Source organism: Eptatretus burgeri, chromosome 4, assembly GCF_056783735.1.
Source record: "Eptatretus burgeri isolate ZD-2024b chromosome 4, Ebu_testis_v1, whole genome shotgun sequence".
Taxonomy (NCBI): Eukaryota; Metazoa; Chordata; class Myxini; order Myxiniformes; family Myxinidae; genus Eptatretus; species Eptatretus burgeri.
The window spans coordinates 18571047-18582820 of NC_140964.1; the positions used below are offsets into that span (position 1 = coordinate 18571047).

The 11774-nt window shown below is 41.6% G+C and overlaps 1 long non-coding RNA gene across 1 annotated transcript; it reads left to right on the forward strand.

Moving 5' to 3' along the window:
* Positions 1–1013: 1013 nt before the first annotated feature.
* Positions 1014–10493, forward strand: LOC147027569 (uncharacterized). The gene is made up of 3 exons (XR_015057114.1): positions 1014–1405; positions 7189–7202; positions 9765–10493. It is a non-coding gene; the product is annotated as an uncharacterized LOC147027569 (long non-coding RNA).
* Positions 10494–11774: the final 1281 nt, after the last annotated feature.

Sequence of the window (11774 nt, forward strand, 5' to 3'; positions counted from 1 at the left end):
GACAAATTCAAATTTAGAATGTTTGAAACCGTCATCAATAATTACAAATTAAAATTTAGAATGTTTGAAACAGTCATCAATAATTACAAATTCAAATTTAGAATGTTTGAAATAGTTATTAATCATCACAAATTAAAATTGAGAATGTTTGAAACAGTCATTAATAATGACAAATTAAAATTTAGAATGTTTGAAACCGTCATCAATAATTACAAATTAAAATTTAGAATGTTTGAAACAGTTATTAATAATCACAAATTCAAATTTAGAATGTTTGAAACTGTCATCAATAATTACAAATTAAAATTTAGAATGTTTGAAAGAGTCATTAATAATCACAAATTAAAATTTCGAATGTTTGAAACAGTCGTTAATAATGACAAACTAAAATTTAGAATGTTTGAAACCGTCATTAATAATCACAAATTAAAATTTAGAATGTTTGAAACCGTCATCAATAATTAAAATTTAGAATGTTTGAAACAGTTATTAATAATCACAAATTAAAATTTACAATGTTTGAAACCATCATCAAAAATTAAAATTTAGAATGTTTGAAACCGTCATTAATAATTAAAATTTAGAATGTTTGAAACAGTTATTAATAATCACAAATTAAAATTTACAATGTTTGAAACAGTCATTATTAATCACAAATTAAAATTTACAATGTTTGAAACAGTCATTAATCATCACAAATTAAAATTTACAATGTTTGAAACCGTCATCAATAATTACAAATTAAAATTTAGAATGTTTGAAACAGTTATAAATAATCACAAATTAAAATGTAGAATGTTTAAAACCATCATCAATAATTACAAATTCAAATTTAGAATTTTTTGGGTCAAAACGGACATAAGTATCTTAGTTATTCAGATTTACATCTTGATTATGATGAATTCGTGGAATTGTGTCATCAGTATTTAACGAATAATCGCTATGTCACATTCATCTTTTTTTTTTCAATCAAAATCCATCACCATCAAGTTCCTGAAGTGGAATGGTGATTTAATTTTTTTTTTTAATTGGCCCGTGCCAGTCATTTTATTTTACAGACATTTAGTTTTTTGCAATTTGAAGCACCCTGGACCATCAGTAATGTATCTAAAGTTTCAGCTTTGTTTTGTTTTTGTTTTTTTTAGTTTCAAGACTCACAAAAGAGGAAGAACAGAAATACTTATGGAAGAGGTGGAATGCAGAATGGATCAGGATGCAACAGTACAAAAGGAACAGCAGAAAGAGAGGTGTGGGAACCAACAGCATGGCTGAAGGACAGAAGAGACAGAGACGGACAAGCAAGAGAAGTGGGGTGGAAAGAGGGGGTAGGGGAGGATGCACAGAGTGGACAATATGGAAACACAAGGAATTTCTGAGGAAGGAAAAACTGGAAGTTTTGAAGGAGGTGAGCTTGGCGTGGGATTTAATAGGGGTAGAGAACATCATGGTTTTGGATTTGGGATGATTTGAGATGGTCGTGAACAGCTGTCTTGAAGACCTGGTGGGAAGAGTGAGATTGAAGAGAATGTGGAAGTTGGTTTCACAGATGGGCCAAAAGATGAATGAATGAGTGGAAGTGAGTAATGATTCTAGATTTTGGGCAATTCTTTTGAAAAAGTTCAAATAATCCAGCAAGGCCTTCAACTTTGTAAAAAGCCTTAGGCTTTACAGCTCCTACATGAACCTTACACTTTGGAAAAAAAAAACACCACTAATTAAATTATATTTCATATGCAGCCTATGGCTGCTGGTTGCATCATTGCTGAGAATGCAGCTGTGCCAATGATGCAGTTCCCCCTGTTTCCAGTGAGCTGGTCCTCATTTTGCCAACCTCAGAGGAATGACAGGCTGAGTCACCCACTGGATGTTATTTAATGGCACAACAGGGGCTCAAGCTCCAGACTATAAGATCTTAAGCTAGCCATCCTTCACCATTAAGCCAACACCAGGCTGTTAACACCACAAATCAGGTTTCAACATTGAAGGATATGTACTAAATATAAATATGAAAACCCAAATTTAAAACGCCTGCCAAATGGTTCATCTAAAATAGAAAATGAGGATGCGCAAGACTCTTTACACAAGTGCTATTACCACATACATTTTGGTTGGATTCCGTGAACTTCAGTTTTCAATCAGCGATGCAATCGGTTTCCCTTTGGTCTTTCGTTTAAACCAGCATTTGTCGATGTCAATCAATATGTAGATCAAGCACTATAGAAATCCTGATTAGATCACAAATGACCCGATAAAACTATCCTGATACAAAAATGTTACCTGTGAGAATACAAATATTGGTAACTCCCCTCATATGTGGCGTTGTAATCACTGCAGCGTCCGTTTCACTCGATGAAGGAAAAACAAATTTTCTGCCCCATCTGGAACGAGACATTTTCTTCAGTTTTATTTTAGCACTGGATAAGCTAAGTGAATAATTAAAGCTGCACTTTGTCAGACAATCAACTCAAGGATTTGCTCAAAAGCTAATGGTTTCATTCCAGGTATTGAGTAAAACCACATTTTAATTGATACAAATGCCCGAATTGAGCTTGTTATCTAATCCGATGTGCTTTTGCATTGCCAAGCATGATCCAACTCCAAGGTTTCTGGTTCCAAATAAAAAAAAACCATCATTTTCAGCATTCCGGTTACTTTTACTCCAAATAAACAACCGTAATGACAGCATGAACTTGGATGGCACTCGGAGGAGAACATACCTCCGCTAGGCTGAACAGTTTACGATTTCTATCCCACTGATAGGCCGGATCTGAATCTGGACCTGAACCAAAATCTAATTGGCTTGTTCATGTCACCTCCCAAATTCATCCACCATGTTTTGTCATATCTTGTCCACAACTTTTTGAGATATCGTGCTACATATCGTATTTGGCCCAATCTCTCAATGGTGAAGAATCACTTTAAAAATTCTCATATCCGGATCCGGATCTTCACCAAAGTCTCATCAGTTCATCCTGGTCACACACCCAATCTGCTCTCCAAATTTCATCCGGATCCGTTCACCACAACCTTTTGAGATATCCAACACACAAACAAACAAATAGACAGAGAGAGGTGAAAAATAACCTCCTTCACCTCCTTTGGCGGAGGTAACAAGAAAACAGAGTGAAAACGGAGTACTCCCTTCCTTTGGCGCCTCAATGATATTGGCGGTGAGTTGCTCACCAAATCGCCTTTAGATACTAGGAGGAGCTGTGCGTTGCTTGGCAGACATTGGAGGAAAAGTGTTTGAAGATTCTCTCCTCCAAGGTGATGATGTCATTCATTGCCAAGATATGGAATTGGGAAGGAGCGATGTACAATAAGGAGCTAAAACTCTGTTCTGGGACTTGTGACTCACCTTGTAGTTCAAATCCTTTTACTTCTCAGAAGGTCCATGAATGTGTGGAAGAGTTATGACTCAAACTGGCAGTGGTCATAGTTGATTGTGCCCTGGACATGGCCACTCAATATGAAATTAAAGCATGGGCTGCAGACTTGGTTGAGACATCTCGGATTGGTGTCGCCTCCAGCCAGCAAGTGTCATGGTCGATGCATGTGAGAGGAGAATATGTACATTACTGCATGAAGGAGGAAGTGGGCCAACCATCTCAACATGTACATGATCAAATGTGATATCTGGTGTTGCAAAGGTGCCCAGCGGTAGTCTTGCGTGATGATGTACTTTATAGCATTGACATTGCAAAGAAATCTTAGCCCATGCTCATGGTCTAACATCTTGGTTGATGCCTGGCCAGACACAACATTGTCAATAAATGGTGTGTTATTTTAATGTCAGTGTGAGATAAATTGTGTCAGGCATTGAAGACTGCACGACGAATTTGAACAGAGATGTAAGGGTGACAGTTGCCTATAGAAGTGTCACAGATGATGGTGCCATGAGAAATAGGTAGTGCTATCTTGTCATGCTGCAGTGAAGTGTTTGACAGCTGCTGTATATCCATGTCTCCTTCCTGTGCACGAGCAACGGCCTCAAAGTCGATGATTGAGGATGATCAAGGGCATTGCCACTCTGTCTTGATAGTTCGTCAGCTGCTGAGTTGTTCTGACCAATTGTGTGCCTCAAGTTTGTCATGAACTTGGGGATGCAGTCCAATTGGCATATCTCTCCTGGCGGAGTGTCAATCAGGTTAGGATGTGGGGCATAGTTCAGTGGCTTGTGATCACTCTGGATACTGAAAGCAAACTGTCTCAGGAAATCTGCCCTGATGATGGGTGTGGGTGGGTAACTCCGCAACAATGAAAATCCAGCGGAAAATTTGTCGAAGTCCAAGTTCGAGAGTGAGAGACTTCTCACCATATGTTGTGATGGGAGAATGGTCAACAGCTTGCAGGTTGACTGAAGCAGTTAAACACTTGCGCTTATCCTCTGGGGGAAGAACAATGAGCTCAGCACAAGTTTCAACCAGAAAGTGTGTGCTGGAGTTCTTATCCTGAACAAGGCGACTAAAATATGGCGACCAGTTGTGTCTACACCAAGCTGACTCATCACCGCGAGGCGCTGGATACATTGTTTCTCTAATTGGAAGAAAGATGAGCGGTGAAAGAGCAGGGAGGAAGGCACTTTGTGCGTTTGAGCCAAAATGTCAATGATAACAGCATTCGCCTCCTGAGTGGCGTTGAGCGCTCAGGCTGTGGCAATGCAGCGACCTATGCTGTTGTGTTCCCTTGGGTCTGGTTTAGGTCATGCTTCTCACTTCAATGACACGTAGGAGCATTCACTTGAGCTGTTAACTACTTTACCTGTTTTTGCAAGTGTTGGATGTCTGCACTGACTGGAACGTGTGTTGTTCCCATTGCTTGTGTGGAAACTGTCCCGATGGCCGCAATGATCTTGTCGGTGAGTTGCTCACCAAATCGCCTATATATACAAGGAGGAGCTGTGCATTGCTTGGCAGACATTGGAGGAAAAGTTGTTTGAAGATTCTCTCCTTCAAGGTGTTGTCCCCCAGAACTGCCTCATTCTATGGGAGTGACTGTGATGGTTTCAAATCACCCAATTCCTTGGAGACCAGAAGTTGATGCAGCCTTTTTTTTGTTCAGATGCCGAGGTTCAGCGTATCAGTTCTGTCATCAACTCATCATATGGATTGGTCCTTGGTGGTTCAATGAGTACCCTTCTCAACTCACCTTTGGGTGGCAATGTGCTGCAGCACCTTTTTGTTCCACAATACACTGACGGTGGCACTATTCAAACCAACTGCAACAGTGAGGAAGTTTACCACATCATTTTCCCAGGGGTTTAAATTTTAAGGCCGCAGGAGCCACTAACCCTGCTTAAACCTGGCCGGTACGACCTTTTACCTCTGTGACAAATTTGGTCCAAATCCGTCCAGAGGTATAGGACAGACGACCAGAGGTATAGGACAGACGACCAGAGGTATAGGACAGACGACCAGAGGTATAGGACAGACAACCAGAGGTATAGGACAGACAAGTGTATCATACTCGTATACGATACACTTCCTAATGTTGAATGACTTCCCAGCATCAGACGTTGATATGGATACTGATGTCATCCATGGCGACAAATTCGAAGAAGAGATGCAAATATATCTGGATGACAAAGTTAACTTAATTGGACCATTCAACGAACATAGATCACCGTTGATTTTCCCATCCATCACTACACAATGCTGAATGGGTTTTGAAAATGACAACAGAAAAGTGGCTTCCACAGAAGAGGACACAATGTGATGCTGCATGAAATGGATCAAAGCAGTGATATTGATTCTGAACTTCTCAGTTGGCTCTTTGGAGTTGCTGTGAAAGTGCATGCAGACATTCAAGATACATCAGGTCATGTATCGATCTTGAAACTGTTTGTTCGATATATGTAGCTTTTTGATGCTTACGTCGTGCAATAAATATTTGTATTGGTGTCAAAGCCAGTGACCAATTGCATATTAACAGTCGGATCCATGTGATTGTGCTGTGTGTGTAAACTTAAGATTTTAGTCTTCACCAGAATTCCTTTAACTCCCGTGTTGCATCACTTCAATTGTTGGCTTCAAGGGTGTTTTGAAATTGTTGTACAGGACATGTATTTTATTTTGTGGAAGGGGGTTGGGGGGGGATCCATAACTAGACTGTTGTAAGTGTGGTATGGTTCATGTGATTTGAGTAGGTTAGATTGCCATGTAACAAGGACCTGGCAGAGTGAGTCATTTTGTCACACGTGATGCTGAAGAAGCAGCATATGTTATTTATAGACAAGATGGTCAGTGTAAAAATTTATGTGGAAACACCTTTTGTTTGTGGGCGGGGCCAGGTTAGGACTTTCCATCATCAAAGGAAAAATGGAAAAGTGTCACTTGTGCTTTAAAAACGACCGTCACAATCTGTCTGGCCGGTGTGTGCCAGTCATGGTGGAATAGTGCACTTTGGGCCCAGGAAAGACAGTCGACCTTTATCTTTATTGTGGCCACTCTATGGGTGGGACGGCCTTGTGGAAGACTCTATCCCAAAGGATGAAGAGGGGCTGAGAGAAAGGGCACACCAGAGCATCCCGGTGTGAAGAAGAATTTCGCTCAAGGTTTTGCTTGCTCTTCATCGTTGGCTGACTTTGTCGCTGGCTTACTGCATCGATGGCTGACATTCTCAATTCATTCAATTCAGAGCCGGTTCTGTTTTGTTGTTGCTTGGGGAGGACGGCTCTCTGTTCTCGAGCTACCCCATTGCCCTGCACTTCCCACATCACCAAAGGGAAGTCTTGGTCTGCATTATTCTGTTATTGTACAAATGTGATCTGTGGTCCTATCCATCCATCTATTGGGAACATTCTCTGCGCAGAGCGTTGGTGCTGCCAAAGCAGTCTCCTGGGCTATTGGGCACAATCCTGGACGGATCACCACTCCGACATAGGATACCAGCAAGCTGGCACTCATTTTGCTGACCTCAGAAGGATGACAGGCAGAGTCAACCCCACCTGGTATTAATTCAACAGTAAAGGGGGATTTGAACTCAGGATCCGAGGATCCCAAGCTCGCCACCCTAACATTAAGCCAACACCAAGCGTATCTGTGCTTCCGAGTGTGGGTTAAGTTTTATTTATTTCTCAGCCTTGTACATAATTTTGCGTGTCCCCATTTCCCTGTTTGTGTCTTGATTTGCATGGTTTGTTCTGAACTCCTCATCCCGTCCACCTTTTCCCCAACATTCATCATGAAGAAACCTTTAATAGGGTAAGAAACATGTTCGATCCATCTACTTTCCCTGCGTGCCGCCACCCCCAAATTTGCTTCATTTGGGTGACCTTGGGGGAACAGTAAAGTTTAAAATGAAAGTGAAAGCAGGAGTCGTAAAAAAAAAAATCAGCTGTTTCCGAGACAAAGGATCCCAGTACTGAGGTACAACACATTAGTGAGCCTCAGACGTGACAATATTTTATAACAAGAAGGATTGTTACTGTATATGTGTCGTGATTTAATTTTTTTCATAAATTTCAATTTGATCGTTTGGAAAACTGGTTTTTCTTGTTGTTCCTGATGTGTTTCATTTCCGCATGAATTATCGAGTCGAGTTCCTTCATTGGATTAATTAGCCTGCTCGCTAAATTGCACCTTATAATTGCAATCGATATTGCTGTTCAGTTATTCATGCAATCAGGTCGTTCCTCATATCATGATTATTCCTTTCAGTGTACTGGTTATAATGATGATGCTGAAAGCAGAACTAAACAAATCTCACATTTATCACGCAATGATGATTACTGTGTGCTCATGGCTTCCAGATTCGCAACAATATATATATATATATATATATATATATATATATATATATATATATATATATATATATATATATATATATATATATATAACTAACCCTTACAACAACACAACATTTAAAACGTCCAGCTGATGATTACTCCTTCGTCGTCACTCCAGCGGTTGAAAGATCGCAAGCAGAAGAGACTCGTTCGTTGTCGTCGTGGTTGTTTTTGCTTAACAAATGCTTGTAAGTGAAGGCGCGTGAGCTTACAACCTGTCATGATGATGAGCTCTCATTTGCCCTGGCCTTTCGTCATCCCCTGCATTGATTGGATCTCTGGAAGGATGCAACTGATTGGCTACTCGAGTTCACATGTTTGCTTTCTGACAAATATTCGTAAGAAACAAATAATTAATTAATTAATGAGTAAAGAAAAATTAATGAGCCACGACACGAGCCTCATTCTTAACACGAGCTCTGTGACAGGAATATAATATACAACCATATTATCAATCTATAACAAACACGTAGGCCGATTGTACGACCTGAAGGGTGGCACACATATGCCGATCAGAGAGGATAAAGCAAGGGTGGGAAAAAAAAGAAAAGTCAGTGAATGTTCATTGTGCTCAACCTGCACATGTGGAGACTTTGGAGTGTTTGAGGTGCTTCACCTGCACAATATAGCAAGGTGTCGACAAAAAGCAAAAGTAAAGGGTTTCAGTGATATTCGGTGTGAGTATACGTCATCACAGGTGGCAGCAGTGTGCTGCCGATGCATTATCATTGTGGACGGAGCCTTGGCTCCTCCTCAAGGGTGAACAATATGGTGAATCGCATCCAAAGGTATTGAATGACAACTTGGAGTTGTACATTCTATGCCTTTTACAATGCACCTTAAATATTCCATGTAATTCTTCAGGTAGTAAGTACCCTGCCATCTATGTCATCGTACTAAAATACGTAATTTAGTGTCTGTCTGTTTGGCTGTTTTTTTTTGACTGCGATACATTCAGGCGTTACTTATCCAACGTCATCCAAACTTGATAGGAGGACTAAGGGTCACATGATGAAAGTTGGAGCGACTTCATTTGCCCAATTTTCCACCTTGAGCGAAATCCTTTTTTCAGGCGTATATCTGCGTGAAGATAGCTTATCGTGGCGTTTTTTTCAATACCGTGCTTCCAATAACAAAAGTAATAACAACAATCAGGATCATGTTGTAATATTAATGGTATTACAATACAATATTAATTCTAGTGATAGCCCCTCTTCCCATGGGGTTTTTTTCCTCCTTGGACAAATGCCCTGTTAACGTGTATCAATCGGTCGTCGTGGCGTTTTGTGAGGCAAGCCTATTGCAAGTAAAAAATATTATAAACCATAAACATGTTTCATTACCTTTTCAAATAGTTGCGACTGCTGTTTTGCATTAAAATGAAAGAAATCTGGAGGAATCCCTCATCCTTGAGGCATTCTATGCTTATCACATCCACCAGAGACAAACGGACCTGATCCTAGATGTACTGTAATCTATATACTCCAGGGAGGATAATAACATGACCCTCCCTGTTGCTCCCATAGGGAGTGGTTGTGCTCGTAGATATATAGTTGTATTTTCTGTCTGTCTGGACATCGATAGAATCAGCCCCACTGGAGTAACCCCTTCATATTGCATGCCGTTGGAATCCTCTTGGTAAATGGTGGTGCAAGAAATCATTTTCAAACCTCCAGGGTGGGGGGGAGGGGGGAAGACCCCAATTCTCTTGATGTAAATGTGTGTCGTATAATACGACCCGGTGGAAGTCAGTATCACAAATATTGTTCAATATATCATCGCCAAGCTCAATTCTGGCACCCAACAACCAGACACAAAACGTTGTTGATGCAGAGGCACTGCAGTAATCATTATTGTGTACTATTGCCTTATTGTATCATATTATTGCCTGTTTTTTTTATATTAAATATTGTATGTAATGTATTGATCATAACGTTACTCTTCGCTGATGACTCCACCATCCGTCATCGTTCAGACCGGCCAGCAGCAGCTTCTTTGCTCTCTGCAGATCTGGGTAAGATCACAAACTGGTCCAACACGGGCAACATGTCTTTCAATCCGGACAAATCTCACACTCTCACAATGTCTCTCTGAAAGCACTGTTTGGAACCCCCCCCCCCACCCATCCACTTTCTCAAATGTATAATTTTGAGCTCTTTCCTGACAATTACCAATTTGCCACTTTCGATAGCAGACAGAAGCTAAGTTATGCATAAATATTTTCTTTTGGATTGAGGAAACTTTGGCCAGAAGTAGAGTCAAAAAAGTCCATCATATCTGCGTGCTTCGCTCGTAATATGCACATTATTGACTTTGAGCTGAGATTTAAATTTGAATTAAAAACTCTGTTCAATAACTGACAAATCTGATGTATGCATGTGATTATCTGTTTTCAAATTGAATTTATTGTTAATGTACTGTGCCTCAAACCACTGCATGTGGATTAAAGGTGCAAATTCAATTTTGAAAATTCGAATTTGTAATCTACGACGACCGTTTTCACGTGAGACTGATGTCAAAAATTCATTCCAGACCTCTCTGGAGAGCGTGCACAAAATGTCTCATGGGGCGCAAACGTTTTGCGGTCAATTGTTGCTGAAACACCACCTGGTAGTGTGCTCAGCATGAGGAATTGGCTCTGCGGGTGATATGAACATTTCTTACAAATAACATGAATGACCGCACTGTAGTCACATCCTGTGACACACACACACACACACACACACACACACACACACACACACACACACACACACACACACACACACACACACACACACACACACACACACACACACACACACACACACACACACACACACACACACACACACACACATATATATTGTTACGGCTGTGGAAATTCGCATAACACCATAAAGGGTTCTCAGGTGAGACATATCAGTAATTTCATGTGTAGTTAGCCCAAACCCGTTGTGTCGAGGGAATATATGTGATCCATTCAGGCTGCGATTCTTCAGTTTGTCGTTTTTCTTTTGCTGTCGTTAATTTGGTGCAAGAACAACAACCATTCACTACACGACGTCAACAATCACGCCATTCACACCACGACGCCACCTTCCACCACTACGCTACCACATCTTCGCCACTCGCCATTCAACGGGCACCGTGCGGTCACAATCTCCGTGGGACGGATGAAAGGAGCGGTGAGGCAGCAGCAACCAGGGTGCGAAGGGGCATCTCCTGCCCAAACCTCCCGCTTAAATATCTCCCGCCAAGATCTCCCGCCCAAAACGCCCATGCTTTGGCATGGGGGAGGTGCGATTTGAGCCTGAGGTCAAAGGTGAAAAAGGTGGGGGCCTGATTTTGGGGGAATAATTCCCTGGCCCCAAGCCAAAACTGACTTTCCTCGTCCCCCGCACGGCACGGGGAGGGGGGAACGAGAGGGCACGCCCCTTTTTGGGAAGCTTCCAGAAGGGAGTTGGAGCCATAAACGGGGCGGGGCGCGGGGCGGAGCGAAGGGCAGAGTCCGATCCGACAAAACGCGTGGGTGTGGAGAGTCTGAGTTCTTGGTTGGTTCGGTTGGTTATCGAGGGGTGGAGAGTCCTTGCTCTTGGTTCGGTCGGTTGTCCCTGAGGAGAATTGTGGAGAGTTGTGGTGATTGTTCCTGGTCGGAGGTTCTGTTCGTTCATTCGTTCCTGTTGGGCGGACGACACGTGCAGGCGCGAGGCACGAGCACAGTGGACCACGCCGGAGGACTCGGAGTTACGGTCGCCAAGGACTTGACACGCTAAGGGAAGTCGCGACTTCCTTTTCTTTTGGGGTTTTGTGTAAATGTCTGTGGGTGCGCCAGTCTTGAAAAGTAGAACTGTTATAAGTGTTGCCGTGTAAATCATATTCGATTGTAGATCTGCTTGCTTTTATTGTGTTTTCTTGCTTGACTGTAATATACGTGCCTTCCGTGCTTCCGTCGTAAATGTGCTGGTCCAATTGTTCCCTGTTTCGCTGCGTCCTTTCCTTTGTT